Below are 16,638 nucleotides of genomic sequence, written 5' to 3'. Positions count from 1 at the left end.
AGAAGCGGACTTCGCAGCTGATGGCGCTGCTCTAAGAAAGTTTTAGCTCTAAGAAACTTTGTGTTCATGTTTTTCACAAGGAAAATAATTATACAGTGTTCTTTGTATTTTTTCAACATTGACAGATGGTGAGTGAACAGCCTGGGAGGAGGAGCAGTGACCCAACTTGCTTCTGCCGTGTTAGAAAAGACATCAAAGCAAGAGGCAGACACTCCCAGTGCCGAAGGCTTTGTTTTCTTTTTCACTCATCTCATTCAAATTGATCACAAATTGCTTTATTGCATTCTACTGTGTCAAAGTAATTCCTTTCTCACTTTCCTATTGAAGAAATGTCTTAGCTTATGATGAAACGATTTCCTCAGTTCACCTGAGGTTGAGAGTAATTGGTAACAAAAACTGTTCAGAAATCCGCTGTAGTCGTAATAACAATATACAACATGAAAAGGTTAAAGTGTTCCAGTGAGCGTTATCCTACGGGCGGCAGAAAACATATGGGCAAGAAGTTAGGGAAATTTTGTGTGATTCCTCCCCACCTTCTGAATGTATCCTGGAACGCCATTCCTTTGCGCAACACCAGATTTAAGTTCTCGTTAATTATGCAATAATATGGAGACCACTCTGTATTGCCAGTGGGAATTATTTTGTCCACTTTTCTGTCTTGTTGAGCATATCTGTACAACCAGTTAACCTCTAAGGTAGACACTCTGACACCTAATTCGCATATATTCTTAAAAAAAAAAAAAGATTTTCTAAAGCACAGAAAATGGCTTATACATCATGGGGTTGGGGTGGGGTGTGGAGAAATGTGAATGATGAAGAGCCCATATACTCAACTTCTGTTTGCAAATATCTCAGATCCTAAAGAGAAGGTCAGCATGGATAACAGCCACGATGGAAAAGTATTATGTCAATATAAAGAGTGCCAAAATTAAAGTCAGAACATTGGAGCTTCGGTTCTAATTTTGTCATTAACTGCGTGACTGTGGGCAAGTCATTCAGCATCATTACTGGACAAAAAGTGTGTATGTGTTGGAATCATTGGTTGTCCAAGTCCTAATAATTATTTTGCTTCTCTGCGCAGCATGCTTTGTGCAAAAGTCACATGTGCTTAAAATAATGTAATGTAATTTAGCACTCCAAAAACTTTTCTAGTACTATGTAGCTGTTTTTTATTTATTGATGTCATATTCTGGAAAATAAGGTATATTTATTTTCATCGTATAGGTGATGGAACTAATAATATTCATAAACTTTAATGTTTTCTGAAAGATCAATATATTACAAATATCTAACTACAATCCAGACTCTCTGAACATTGATTTTTTTTATTCACAAGTATTAGAAAGAGACTAACATGCACTGAGTACTTACTAGCTAGGAAGTTGAAAAGCAAGGACTCAAGTCAGAATGGATTGAATTTTAATCTCAATGTTGTCATTTTTTAGCTGTGACCTTGGACAAGACCTTTGAGTGTCAGAAGTTCATTGGAGGAAGCCTTAATTCTTTGAAGGTGAAGCAAATTTATTTAAATACTTTTCAGTCTGTCCATTTCTGGTGTGAGTGTGCTAGATAATATTACTTATGACCCTGGATTCTAGTGAAAATTATCAAGTGAAAAATTGTTTAAAGTAAACAGAGTACACATTAAGCTTGTCTTTATAAAGCTGATGGCAGAAGAAGTCTCTAGCTAACATGCTGAGTGTACATTGTGGACTAAAATTGTGCTTAGTAGAGGGGAGGGTATAGCTCAGGTGGTAGAGTGCATGCTTAGCATGAGTGAGGGCCTGGGTTCGATTCCCAGTACCACCTCTATAAATAAGTAAACCTAATTACCCCCCCTGCCCAAAAAAATGATTGTGTTTAGAAGGGAAAAATATCTGAAATGAAAATCAGTTCTCAAGATGAGTATTTATATCACTGACTGGCAATCCAGAACAAAGACAGACCTCTTTGTGCCCTTGAGCCCCAGATTAACTTTCGACGGACAAGGTGACCCACACCTAGCCTCCATCAGTCCCCAAATTCCAATGCCAGTTATCCCTCCAGAGTCTCTGTTGTTTGATCTAACTACAAATTTGCACCCTCTTTTCTCATCCCATGTGCAGGTTGCTCACTGGTTTCTCTAGCTTGGGGAAGCAGACGGTCTCAATATATTCAAAGCCTGATTGATTGCTTGTCCAGGCTGAGGCAGCCGTGATTGGACAAGAACACACCCATTGCCTTAAATTCATTCATTCTGTCTCTTTGAGTATCACCTTGTCCATGCTACTGTCACCCCTTCCCCAGTTCTTGCACCAGCTTCTTACCTGGTGTCCCTGCATCCATCATTGCCCCCATCAGCCTCTTGTACACCTCGTACAACGATCTCTTCAAGCCTTCAGTGTGATCATGTCTCTCACTTGCGTAAACATTTTAAACATTTCCCACTGTTAGAAATTAGGATAAAGACCAAAATCCTTAATGTGCCCTTTGAGTAGGGTAATAATCTTATCTCCTTAGCACACTGGAATGCATGTAAGAGTGAAACGGTGGGTTATTACTAATTACAATGGACAGTGGCATAAGCTGAGCCTGTCTTAGACTTTCTGGGGCATAAGTCATCCTGCTCTAAGCGTCTACATTTGCTTCTCCCTGCCCCTTTTTCCAGCCTCATGTCTCATCTTGCTTCCTCTTGCTTTCAACCCTCAGCCATGCTAGCCTTCTCTCAAGTTCTCAACCGCGCTATGCCGTTTTAGCACATTTTCTTTCTGCCTGGATTGCTTTTCATCCACCCCAGCCCCGCTCTTCTCTCTGCATAGTTAATCCCTTTTCTTAAATAAAATTCTACTCTAACATCACATCAGCTAATGATCATTTCTTCAGCAAACTTCAGCCCTCCTGCATTCTGTAGCTCGTTCCCTCCTTCTGCACTCACCAGACACCTCACTGACAATACCCTCACCCTCCTCTAAAATCACACTTATTACTGTGACGACTTCATCGTATTTGTCCCCCCTCACTAGAATTTGAGGGCAATGGAAGGCATGGCACTATTTTATTCCTGCATCTAGAAAGGCGCCTGAATCTCTGTATGTCGTAAGTGCTTGACACATGATAACGCGCACTTCATCTGTTGATTTTATTAGTTAATATCACTCTTAGCATTCAGAGAGTCTACACAGGAGACCAAAGGGATATACACCGTACATTTAGGAATGATCATCGTATGTATATGACTTTTTAGAGTGTGTTCAGCTTCCTCTTTTTAAATGTTGAATTCAAGAAATCTTAGATTCTTACCTAATCTCTTATGTACCCATAAATGTCTCCTTCTTTTAGAAGAGAAATGGAGGAAAATTAACATTTCGGTTCGCGTAAGATGAAGTAACCGGCATGGGAATTAATGACTCATGGCTCAATGGCTGTATTCCACATTCATGAGATGAACAGTCTATGGTACATACAATATTTTAATTTCAGCAACATTCACAATCAATACTGATCATCACAGTCCACTCAATTGTTCAGTGGTCCGTGTCCATCGCGACAGCAGCTGAAATTCATTGATCGGGTATGTCCTATACAGGCAGAGTTGCCATTGGGAAAAGCATTTTCAGGGAAGCAAGACCAGGCTTAGACCAATTTGTGGAATGACTGTCAGTTGTCACATGAGCCCCCCCGATCTTGTACGATTCTGCCAGTTCAGGTGATAAGTTCTCCAGATGTGCCCCATCTTTACCAAAACCTATTTTCAGAAAATTACCAGTTATATATCTTGTAGGGAGATGTCTAACTTCAGTTATAGAAACTTCAGAATTTTAAGCAGCATCCTCTCGTAATACACTGAAGGAATATTAGGGGATTTGACATGGGGCTTATGGGCCATCCTAAGCACCTTCAAAATAAAACCTATTGAGCACTGTGATAAAGAATTAGTCTCACTCTCCCAGAAAGGTTACTCTACATTAGTAATTTCACACTCATGTTTAGAATACTTCATCCATTCCTTCTTAGGATTTCAAGAATCTCTTAGTTTTAAAAAATCTTTTTTTTCTGCCTGAGGAAGGATGGATAAGTTTAACATGAAATTTAATACCAAATGGTAGTCAATCAGTATTGTTTTCAGAGCAATATCTTACAAGAAAAAACTTCAAGAAAATTTTCAGTTGACACAAAATCTGCTTTTAATAGTTTAATAATTGCAATCCCTAAATAATTCTCTCTTAGGATTGGTTACACTCAACTACGTGGAGTCAATATTACTATTAGCCATTTGATGAGAGAGCGAAAGAGAGAGAGAAGAACCCAGATAATCTTTTTATCAGTCTCCTTATAATGCGCACACACACACACACACAGTCCCACAAATACCCAGACAGGCACACACACCACCAACTCCTACTGCATCAAATATGAGCCTAGTTATTAACTCATGACTCAGTGGGAAAGATAATGAGCTAGGTAGAGATTGATGGGAAAGAAATCACTGAGAGTCTATCACATTCGTCATAGCTAATAGAAGCTGCCAACAATGTCTGTAAATGAGGAGCATTTTATTGAGAAAATACAATTTGTATTTTCTAGACCTTTAAGATCCCTATGGAAGCCCTACTCTTACTTTTGTAGTCAGTATGCTTTCTCATGTTAGGCATAAAAAATCATAATAAATGGCATGAAACCCCTGCAATATTAGAATGCTGCTTATGAAGAGAAGGAAAAGGCACATGATATGCTTCATCCTATGAAATACAGTGAGAGTTCAAAGACAAAACAAGCAAGACAATGGAATGAGATTGGAAGGAGATGGAAGAGGCAAGAAAAGAAAATGAGAATCAATATACAGAACTAAAGAGAAAAGCAAAGAGAGAGAGAGGAAGGAAGGAAGGAAGGAAAGGTGAGTAGGCAAGATAAATCAATTCATGAAAAACAATATTCAGTTTACTGATGTTAACTCATGATAATCACAGTGAATACAAAGGAAAAAGGCAAAGAGAATAAAGCAATTACCGTAAAGATAAAAGATATGATAGGAAAAGAGAATTCAACATAACATATCATTGCTACCTTTAGGGTGAAGAATCCAATAAGCTAAGAAGAAAAAAAAGTCTACAAAGTTACAATGAAGGTTGATTTCTCCAGAGACTGAGAGATACATTGAATCTCCACAGTGAGACTGACTCTGCGTCTCAGGAACTGAAAGTTCACACAGAATCACATCCAGGTTAATTAAATAGCAAACATTGGGAAGTACTTTTGCAGGCATCTATAAAAATTCATTCACGAAGGGGAAAAATCAGGCTGGTTTTGAAGTTCTACACAACAGCAGTCAATGCTAGAACGTGATGGTGTGATGTCTAGAAAATTTCAGGAATAGTAACGTGTGACTGAAGAAGGTTAGCCCAGATGTAACGTGACTACAAGGGCCATAGACAAACACTCTGTAACATACAGGGGCTCAGAAGACGGGAAGCCTTGACCTCCTCTTGAAAATAGCAAGGGGAAAAAACCTCATATATCCAAGCCACACAAAAGATACATTTAAAAAAAGAATTCATAAATCTTAAAACTTGTAAAAGAACTGAAACTTTATAATTCTTGGCAACTTAAAGTATAAGGTGCTAAAATAATTATTAAATAATAATTATCACTTACAATAATATACATACTAATATATAATATAATATGTAATTATTAAGATAAGTAAGGGTATTAAACTATTAGTATAAATCTAATACTCCAACCATCCATAATCAGGAACTGAAGAATTGGAGAGAAAAATCTAAGATTGTTCGTTTCACATCTGCCATAGTAGGAGCTAAAATGCAATGTGCGAGTTAAGAAGACAGAATTATCCCAACAGCTTGATGATTTTCATAATCTTTTTTTTTTTTTTGAAAGCATATTCAGTCTTTTGGAAAGCAGTTTCCCTTGTGATTAAAAATGTTTCATCTAAATTCTAGCGTTACTGTCATATTTACTTTAGTGTCATTTTTTTTTCAATTAAACTCATGTAACATTAATTCTAATGATTTTTAATTTACAAGTAGCTTCTACAATTTTATCTTATTTTTTAAAAAATATTTTTTCCTAACTGAATATTACTACTTTCCCAACTACTATTAATATGTATTCATTCAGTGTTAACAAATTTTATTTCTGGGTGGTAAGATGTTGCATAATTCTTTATAATTTTTAGCTAACAGTCTGTGGTGTATAGTATTGTTTGAATTTTTAATAATAAATACATATTATCTTTTAAATGTACAATCAAATTATTCATCTCGAAATCACAAAAAAATAAAGTTAAAATATCTCAGTCATTTATTGGTTTTGTTTTAGAATATCAGAATAACTTTCCACTTCTCCTTTGTCTTCATTTTCTTCACTTGTGGCTTAAATGTTTATGAATAAAAAGTCTGTTGAAATTCTTTTTTGCCAGAGATTAGTTTAATAATTGGTAATTTTCATATTCACACTGTTTCTTATATGGAGAGACAGTTCATTCCCTCATAATTCTTATCCCCATTTCTTTGGTTGCTCTAATCGCACAAAATCATTTTCTTAAATTCTGAAGTATAAAAAAGCATATACTATTCATATATACAATTGAAAGAAAAATAAAACCAATATCCAGGTACCTGTAACCCAGCCTTTGAAACAGACTGTTCCCAGTGCTTGTGAAGTCAACTCCCCACCCCCAATTTTTTTTCTTTCTTACCTCAGTGTTCATTCTTTGTCTTTTCTCTCCCTTATAAGAGGATGTTTTTTACTGGTATCTTCTTGCTTTGCTATATGGAATATATATACATGTATATATATGTGTGTATCTAAAACAAAATTCTATTTAACTTGACCCACTTTTGAGTTTTATACAAACTAAATTATTATACACACACATTCAATGCTGTACTTGTGATATGCATTTGCATCATGCGGTTGTTAATAGTTTTTTACCACTGCACAGCATTTCTATGAGAGCTCTCCAGAGAAACAGAACTGATGGGCTATATATACACAAGTATAATAAAAAGAGATTTATTTCGTGGGATTGGCTCACAGAATTATGGAGGCTGAGGAGTCCAACGACCTGCCCTTTGTAAGCTGGAGGCCCAGGAGGCAGGTGGTGTATTTCTGGCCTAAACTCAAAGGCCTAGGATCCAGGGGAGCCAGTTATGTGAGTCCCAGTTGGCTCCAAAGGCCCAAGAACAAGGGGTGATGGTCTAAATCCAGGGCTGCAGCCCCAGTGTCCGCAGACAGGAGAAGATGGAAGCAGAGAGGAAATTCACCCCTCCTCTGCCTCTTTGTTGACTTCAGGGCCTCAGCAGATCAGATGATGCCCACCACTTGCACTGACGTTCCCGAAATACCAGTTGGAGACGTTAGAACTTCTCCTTTTCTCCTCCGTAGCTCTTCATCTCTCTTTTATATATTTTCCATCTCCTTGTTTTGCTGTCTTAAAATCTATGCAATTTATTGAGTTAAATATTCTGTTCCAACTTGTCTCTTGAGCTCTGCCCAGGCATCTTTTCAATCTATTCATTGAATTTTAGATTTCTGGTTTTATGCTTAATGTATAGAATTTTCTTTGGATGTTTTGCAAATACAATTGGTCTTTAAAAATATATGTATTACTGTTCCATGCTCCTCTTTGTGACCTCTAGTTCTAGGTGAGTTTTAGCTGTCTGCACACAATCCCTTGTAAGACTTCATTGCCTTGAGTTCTTATGTCTTTCTTGACTATGAGCTTATGTTCCTTAGAAATTCATCTATGGGAATACTTTGATTCTGGGTTGAAGTACACAGATTGTGTGAATTATATTTATTTATTTATTTATTTATTTATTTATTTATTTATTTATTTATTTATTTATTTATTTATATGAGGGGTTATAGCTTACATTTAAAAGGCCTGAGATCCTAGGAAAGTAGTTGTGTACATAATATGAATTTAAATCATTAAAATACATTTAAAAAAAAATTTGTGTTTACAAATTCTCAAGGACTATATTTAGTTTTTCCTTCATCCAGTGTCAAGGTCTGGAAAGGAAAGATTTCTGCCATTTCTTCTGTGTAATTAGCTTATTTTTAATTCATCCTTCTACTGAGGATAGAACCATTTAGGATTCTTGCCTTGTTTCCTATGAAACTGTCCTTGGACAGCTCTGAGACTTCTCCACAGTCTGTATCAAACACTGTCAACCATGCAAATACTCATCAGCTGTGGACTGGCTAAATCAATTATAGCACATTTATACAATGGATCCTATATGTCAGTAGAATAAATAAACTATTGCTAGTTGCTATCACATGAATAAGTCTTTTAAACAAAATATTTTTTTAAAAAGAAGCTACTCACAAAAAAAATATGTATACTATGTAATTCCGTTTTAATGAGCAATACTAATCTATAGTTTGTAAGTCAGATTAATGGTCACACTTTAAGGGAATTAGTAACTGGAGATGAGGGCGGCCCAGGGGAGCTGGTAATATTTCGTTTCTTGGTTATAATGGTTATACATGTGTTACAGAGGGTGGGATTATATAGGTGTGTGCTCACTCTGTGAAAATTCGTTGAACTGAACACCTGTAATTTCTTTGCTTTTTTGTATGTGTATTTCAGTAAAAATTTTGCTGAAGAGGTTTTTGCTCCAAAGCCATTTACTGCACAGCCACCACTTCCCCACTGCCAACTCGAGAGAGAGGAGAACGGGAGGGTCTTGGGGATGCGGGAACCTGGGTGGCCGTCCTCCCGAGGGGAGCCAGGCTTGTCCTGAGTCCTGGCTCCCGACTCCCTGTCATGCCAGGTGCATTGGGAGCGCAGGTTCCTACTTGCTCTTTTCATGGCATAATTGCAGATTCTCTTTTTCTCCTTTTCTTTCCTGACACGTGTTGATTAAGGATGCAAGTGCCAGAGTCAGACATCCTGGGTCTGAATCCAGACGTTGCCAAGCTAGTCTGAGCTAGATACGCACTTTGACCTGCAGCTTTCTCTTCGGTAACTTCAGGACAACACTAATTCCTACATGAAAGGCTTGTTGTGAGGATTTAATCAGATACTGTGCAGAAGGCACTTCGCACTGTGCTGGGCCGACGGCAAGCTCCGATGAAGATTCGGTGGGAGGATGATTATCATTAACCCCTACTTCCCTTGATGTCCTCTTGCACTCCCTTTCTGCCTGGTCTAGTCAGACTGGAGCACCTTCTATTCAGATGCTCGTCTATCCGCTTTCCTTGTTCTCGCCCTCCTTCCCACCACGCTGCAGACCGAAGTAGACAGTGGCACAGTGCCCAGATACTTTTATGAACTCCAAGAGTGCTCTCAGAAGCTATCACGCAAATTGAATAGAGGCAATAGCTTGATCCAAAATGAGAGAGAAAGGCTTGCGTTCTCACATATTAGAGACAAAGCCTTCAAACCTCTACAGTGCCTAGCACAGAATCCTGTATTTAGACCGGGTGTTTAATAACATGTTTTGACAAGGACGATGACAAGAGTCCATCCACTTCATACGCAGGACAAGGTTACAGTGTCCTGACTAGTCCCCTCCCTCGGGCACCTGCAGAGGTGCTCTGAGATTCCGGGTGGTGTGTGTGTCATCACCATGTATGATTTAATCTTCAGTCTTCAGTTTGTGAACTTCCTTTAGGTGTGAAACATCACGACTAAACAGAAAGAGCTTTATTACGGTGGGGGTACCCGGTTAAAGGTTGTTTTCTCTCTGTAGCCTACAACGTAATCTGTTTGTTGAGTTATTTACATAGATTCTCATCTATACATGGATATATTCATGTGTTATTAGATCCTTATAAAGATGAAAAATTTCGTGTAAACTTCCAGACACAAAGTAGGTTCTCAAAATAATGCTGGATTCTTCTAAGGTCAAATTAGAGTCTTGACCTGGAGGCGTGGGAAGGAAGGAACTCTCTGAATTTACTTCCTCACTGTTCAGAATATCCCACCTTCTTTCTCTTTCAGAGCATGGCCTCAAGCTGGAGGGGGAAAAGACCCTGATGCGGTTTTGCCCTGGTCTGTGAACCATATAAGCCACCTCACCCAAGGTACACTTTCAAGTCACATACTGTTGGTACTGGACACTCTGTTAGTGACATTTCTGTAAGTGGGTTACAGATTGTGGCTGTGGTAGCTACAAAGCTTATTGGATAAGTGTCTTTAGGAAAGAGAAAGTCATTCGTCTCTTCGTGATCAATAGAATAATAAATCATGTTTTGTTTCTCTTCCTGGATTTAACGTTTACCTTTTAAACAAATGTGAGCTTGCTCATTGCTTCTCTGGTTTCCAGGGCTCATGGTGTCTTGAAACACAGTCACTCTCTCCATATTCAGCATATCCCTAGCTTCTCTGCTAGACAATAGTTCCACAATTGGAGAGAACAAAGAATAAAAACAGCTCAAGGACATGATTTAGGTGGCAAGTGTGGGCAGAAAGTTTGATAATGGACAGTGCTCATCCCTCAGTGTGTGAAGCCCGAACTGAACTAACTCTCAAGTGGAAGCATCCTTTCCTACCGATCAAAAACACACCGGTATGCCCCCCTCCAACATGCTGAGTTCCCCTGCATCACACTGTCAATAATGTGTGAAACGACAAATTTCTGACTACCTAGTACTTAAGAACAAATACAGAGAATAGTCTTCTTGGAAGTTGATTTATAATATTACAGTAGCTTCAGATATACAGTACAGAGATTCAGTATTTTTATAAATCATATTCCATCAAAAGTTATTATAAGGTAATGTGTATAATCCTTGCGCTCTACAATATATCTTTGTTGTTTATCTATTTTATACATGGAAGATTGTATCTCTTAATCCCATACCCTTTTCTTGCCCCCCCCACCTCCCTCTCCCCACAGGTAACCACTAGTTTATTTTCTATATCTGTGAGTCTGTTTTTCTGTTTTGCTATATACATTCATTTATTTTAATTTTTAGATGTCACAGATAAGTGATATCATACAGTATTTGTCTTTCTCTATTTGACTTATTTCACTAAGCATAATATTTTCTAGGACCATTCACATTGCTGCAAATGGCAGGATCGCATTCTTTTTATGGCTGAGTAATATTCCATTGCATATATATATATATATATATACATATATATGTATATATATATATGTATATTTACACCACATCTTCTTTATCCATTCAGAAAATGTTTTCAACTAATAGCAACTTGACTAATTTCCATGCAATTCTGCTTTCTCTAATTCAAGTATGACCAGTCCTTAAGATTCTGTAAGAGCCAGTGTGGAAATGCTGTTTGTTAGCAAGGCGATTCAAGGAGGAGAAGGGAGTTTTATTAGTGTAGTTTCTTTCCCCCTTTATCTTCTTTCGTGAGAGTCATTCCCATTGAGGCAAATGGCTGCCTAACATCCCGAGAGATCATGGCCAGCCCTTAACAATGGGACCAGAGAGAAAGTCTTCATAGTTTCTTTCCTTAATTTTCCTCCCAAATGACTCATTCTGGAAAAAAAGAAAAAGTAATGTATTATATTCCTTGTCCCAGTTCAGTGGGGGTAGCTGGCAGACACAGGTGAGTTTAACCCCTCTCCTCCTTCTCTCTCTTCTAAGTACCTTCTGCCCAGTTTGGCTGTATCCGCAGCTAGTCAATGACAGATTCTTTGTAATCAATGTTAAAATTAAACACCCAAGTGTAACCAGAGTCCTTCCAGACCAGTCCATATCATGAGGTGCAGAAATCATTTAACAATACTTCTGGCATTCCTACTAGATGTCAGCCGGGCACTCTGCTAACATCTTGAATCAGAATGTGGCTACTGAGAAAGAATGAACATTTAAAACCAGGGAGGAAGCCAAACTGTAGAGTAATTTTATTTTCTTCGCCAATGCTGTATGGAATATGTAAGGTAAGCTCCCATACTATTGCGTGTGTTGATGCACGAGTGCAGATGAAATGCACAGGGCTGGCACCGGGTCGCATTTATACGCCTTGTTATTCCTGCACAAGGATGCCCAGCCCCACTTTTGTTAATTGCTAGTTAGAGTGATGGTGATTAAAATAAATACAGGAGTACAAATAGGAATGCTTTAAAATAATGGTGTAATCATTACTAATTCATTTTATATTTATTGTGATATTAATTCTAATGAACCTTCTTGATATTAATGTGGATGTTATAAGTACTCAGATTGAATGCTTCACTGTGAGTCAGTATTAATTAAATGAATGGATATTATTACCTGTGTAATGGGCCTAGGAGGGATATTATTTTGGTGTTTATAGAAATCAATAGTAATGCTTTAATAGTAAAAGCTTGTTTTCATTCTTTCGTGTTGATTGTGGGTGCTGCTGGGTTAGTGCGTGCACATCACACAGTCATACAGTTATGCAGATTCCCAGCTCATGACCCAAAGTCCCTGTAAGGTCTCCCTCACCCTCCAAAGAAAGAGGACATCCTATTAAAGTTACCCTGAAATGGGATACACTTTTACTTTTCTACCTCTTTGAAACAGAGAGCCCATGTATGGTTTTTAATGCTCTCAATTAGTCAGATTTTTACAACAATCAGCATAATTTTCTGACAGTAAGTTAAATGAGATGCTATAAAAAGGCTTGAAAACTATAAATTCTTATTTTCTTATACTCTACATCGGTAGAATATTTTATAGAATTCAAAGACCTTTCACGACCATTTCCCTACTATGATTATTATTACCATCAGCATTATTTTTAATAAGAAGCAATATATTTAGTTCAGCTAAGAAAATAATTTAACAGAACAGAGAAAATCTTGCTTCTGGGGCTGAATCCCAGCTCTGCTGCTTACTAACCATGTGATCCTCTCAGGCGCAGGGTTATCCTACAAAAGAGGAATAACGAGCACCTCGCTCAGTAATCACCAGAGCATAGGCTCCCAGTTTGTGCTAACTTCTGCAGTTTGACGTGATGGTTCGGCAGGGGACTGAATGAGGCTGGAGCCAGCTATGGACCCATCGAAAGTTACAGGAAAGACATTTAGGAAGCATTTTTCCTGGTCACAGGAAGGGGCATGATGAAAGAATTGCAGGATGGAGCAGAATACGGAATAAGAAAGGAGATGAAGCCTGCTGCTGAGACAGCTCACACAGGGCAGTGAGGGACCGGCTGCAGGGGGGCAGACTCCACTTGACTTGAGAGCAGCAGGAAGGAAGCCCACCGCTGAACCGACTGAAGGAGTCAGAAGCAAGCCTGGAACACTGAGAAACTTGACCGCGCCATCTACACATCCTGAGGAGGAAATGGAAATGAGCCAAACTTTCCCAAATGCATGACCCACTCAGAAACTTACTGCCAGAAGTGGGAATGACTTTTATCAAATTTTATGCATCTGAATTAACTGACAATTTGATTTACTTCATGAGTTAACGTGAAATACTGGGAGCAAAAAGGAATAATTCTTTCCATTGTACCTCTAAAATTATGTTTTGCATTAAATAGGATTAAGATAGTTGTCAAAATATTCAAGATATAATTTTAATGCTTTGTTGGAAATTAAAAATTATATCAGTCATATCCATGTGGACCACGTATATACACATGAAAGAAAGTACTATTGTTCCACATTAGAGATTAGCTTTTACTTAATGCAAAATACCCTTCTGTTATATTGAGGTTTTAAATGTGTATATATATAAAATTCCTTTTTGCTAAAAAGCAAAACATATTTTGCTAATTATTTAATAGCACACAAAACACATTTAATCTCAGTTGTAATATTATTGCTTTAGTATCAAAACATAAATTAAAATTTCCTATATTTTGAAATAACCTTAATGCATACAGTATTATTAAATCTCAATGCATGTGTTAAATAGCTACTCTGTTAATTTACGTCCTGAATGCATTTGATACACAGTGATTTATAGTATGATTTGAATCATGGTGTCAATTGACATAATCTTCATATCTAAGCACAAAGAATCAGAACAAAAAGTGGAAAATTGAGAATGGAGAGAAAGTTGGTGAAAATATAAATTAGGCCATCATGAGTCACAACAGAGTGTTTCACGTGTGACTGGAAAACTGAGCACTCCCCAAAGCTGCCAAAATCTAGCATAAATTTGAAATACGACTAAAGACATGCATGATATTCTGCTGAGTTTAACCTTTCTCTCTGTTTCTCTGTCTCTGTCTTTGTCTCTCTCTGTCTCCTTCTCTCCCTCCCCACCTTCTTAGCATCCTCTTTCCTTAAATAATCCAGTGGGAAAAAGTCATCAGGCTCCTTCTTTCCCTCCCTCTCTCTCTCTCTTTCTCTCTCTCTCACACATATGGACACACACACACATACACACAGACACACACACACTCTAATGTAGCTGATATTTTTTTAGTAGAGAATATAAGATTCACAATTCACCTAACCTGTAAAATAAACTCAGGACCAGAATGCTTATTTCATAAATAAAGTGAGTGTTTTATATATAGATAAATTACATGTAATGATCTGCTCATTGAAGTGAGTGATGATAGTGGAAAAAGGGGGGAAAGGCAAAAAGGAAAGAATAGAAATATAGAATATACATCAAGAGGAAAAGCAAGTGGCGAGGCACGATGTACAATCAAAGGAAAGAAGCGGACAGAAGGTGTAGCTCAAATGGTAGGGCATGTGCTCAGCATGCACAGGGTCCTGGGTTCAATCCCCAGTACCTCCATTAAATAGAAAAACTAATAATAAATAAGTAAATACATCTAATGACCTCCTCCCCCTCCAAAAAAAAAAAAAAAGACCCCAAAACTGAAGGAAGGAGAGGAAATGACATACATAGAGAGAGGGTGGTGGAGGATGGGGGAATTGACAGAGGGAGGTCAGAAATTAAAAATTTGTTTTAGAGTTTTGTGGTAACAGTTAGATGTGCGATCTAATCTGCACAGTTAGTTGTACTTCAGTTCCGCTGACTGGAACACTGAAGAAGTTATTCACTAGGACTGCGGATCACAGAACACTGTTGAACTCAACCTATAGATGGAAAAACTGGGGCACGGTGACGTCTTCCGCCTAGTACACTGCTTAAGTACATTTCAGCGATTGATATTATTTCCAGATTATAAAACCATTTTCCCATGACAAAGGGAAAAGGGAAAATGGGGGAAAAAAAAACCCAGAGTCTTTCTTCGGTTATTAAAAACGACAGCAGTGGCATCTCCACACATCTTCCAGGTGAGACCAAGACCCTAACGTGGTTTCGGTTTCACTTGATGTCCTGAATGGTTAAAATCTCTCTTAAGCTGGCATGAAACCAATACTCCGTTTTCCTTTTGATCCTGCCATCTCTCTTTTGAAGCTGAACATGGCAAAGAGAGGACCTAAATGTCCATGTAATAAAAATAGCTAAGGCTGCTTAAAAATAATTGCTTCCCAGGGAGATCTGATTCAGTAATTATCTGTGCTGTGTTGTGGATCAGATATTTGCTGCTTGGATAGAGTGAATATTTGATATTTAAGAAGCATGGATATTGCTATTGATAAACAAAATGAGGTCTGACAGGATTACACAGAGGAACACTGCAGCCAGCCGCGGGTGGGAACAGGGCAGCCCGCTCCGGGCAGCAAGGACCCCGTGCCTGGTGACATTCCTTTGGATTTCCCCCTCCGTCTTCAGGGATGAATGATGTAGAGTCAATACCAAAACTGTCAATCAATCAATTCACTAAAAATTAACAGAACCTCTGTGTATATTCTCTGGGTCCCAGATCAGTTTCTAAGTGAAATCTATCATAAGAATACTTTATAAACAATGTTTGTTCTTGCGTTCCTTGATTCTGCTCTTTTTTCCAACTCGCCTATTTCGTTTTCCACTTGTCAGACGTACAACACCCCTTTCCTTCACGCCTGCTGTTTACTGTGTTATTTAGGGCAAGTTGATGGTGTCCTTGGAGCTTTTTAAATCTTTCCTTTGTAAAATAGGTATAATGATTCTGCCCTAAATTTTTTGACGGCAGCTAAGTGAGTAATTATGCACATTCTTTTGGTCAGTCCTAGACACATGATAAGTGTTCATACTCAGTGTTAAGGTGTCTCTTTAGTTTGCATTGTAAATGCACTTTTAGAATAAGTTATAAACAAAAAAGAGACCAACACTGTTTCTTCCACCCTGCAAGAATGAAAGAGTACAGGTCCCTTCACTAGTCGGGGGGAACAGACACGTGCAACAATGTGATTTACAGTTTGCAAGGTGCTTCTGTCTTGTTTGCTGTGTAGACCTGACATTTGGATGGGATGCAATGTCTCCAGCCTCATTTACCATGGCTACATACCCTGAGCCCCTCCACTGCTGTCAAACGGCACCACTCTGCACTCCACAAGGCACAGTGCAGACCCTGGGTCTTTATGCTCCCTCTTCGGCAGTTCCTTACCTTCTGATGAGGAGGAGGGTGTAGCTCAGTGGTAGAGCACTTGCCCAGCATGAGCAAGGTCCTGGGTTCAATGCCTGCTACCTCCATTAAGTAAATAAATGAATAAATAGATCTAACCCCCTTACCCTCTGATGAGTTCTCCCTGTTTTAAATGGACCCACTCTGGTGGAAGGCTTCAGGAAGAGCTGGTTATTGCTACGATCTGCAGACATTTTACAGAATCTGTTGTTTTTAAATTATTTGCACAATAACTTGACCGCTGTAAATGCTCAAAGAGAAAC

Source organism: Camelus bactrianus, chromosome 25 (genome assembly GCF_048773025.1).
Source record: "Camelus bactrianus isolate YW-2024 breed Bactrian camel chromosome 25, ASM4877302v1, whole genome shotgun sequence".
NCBI lineage: Eukaryota > Metazoa > Chordata > Mammalia > Artiodactyla > Camelidae > Camelus > Camelus bactrianus.
The sequence above is the reverse complement of the archived record's forward strand: the minus strand, read 5'-3'. Positions refer to the sequence as shown.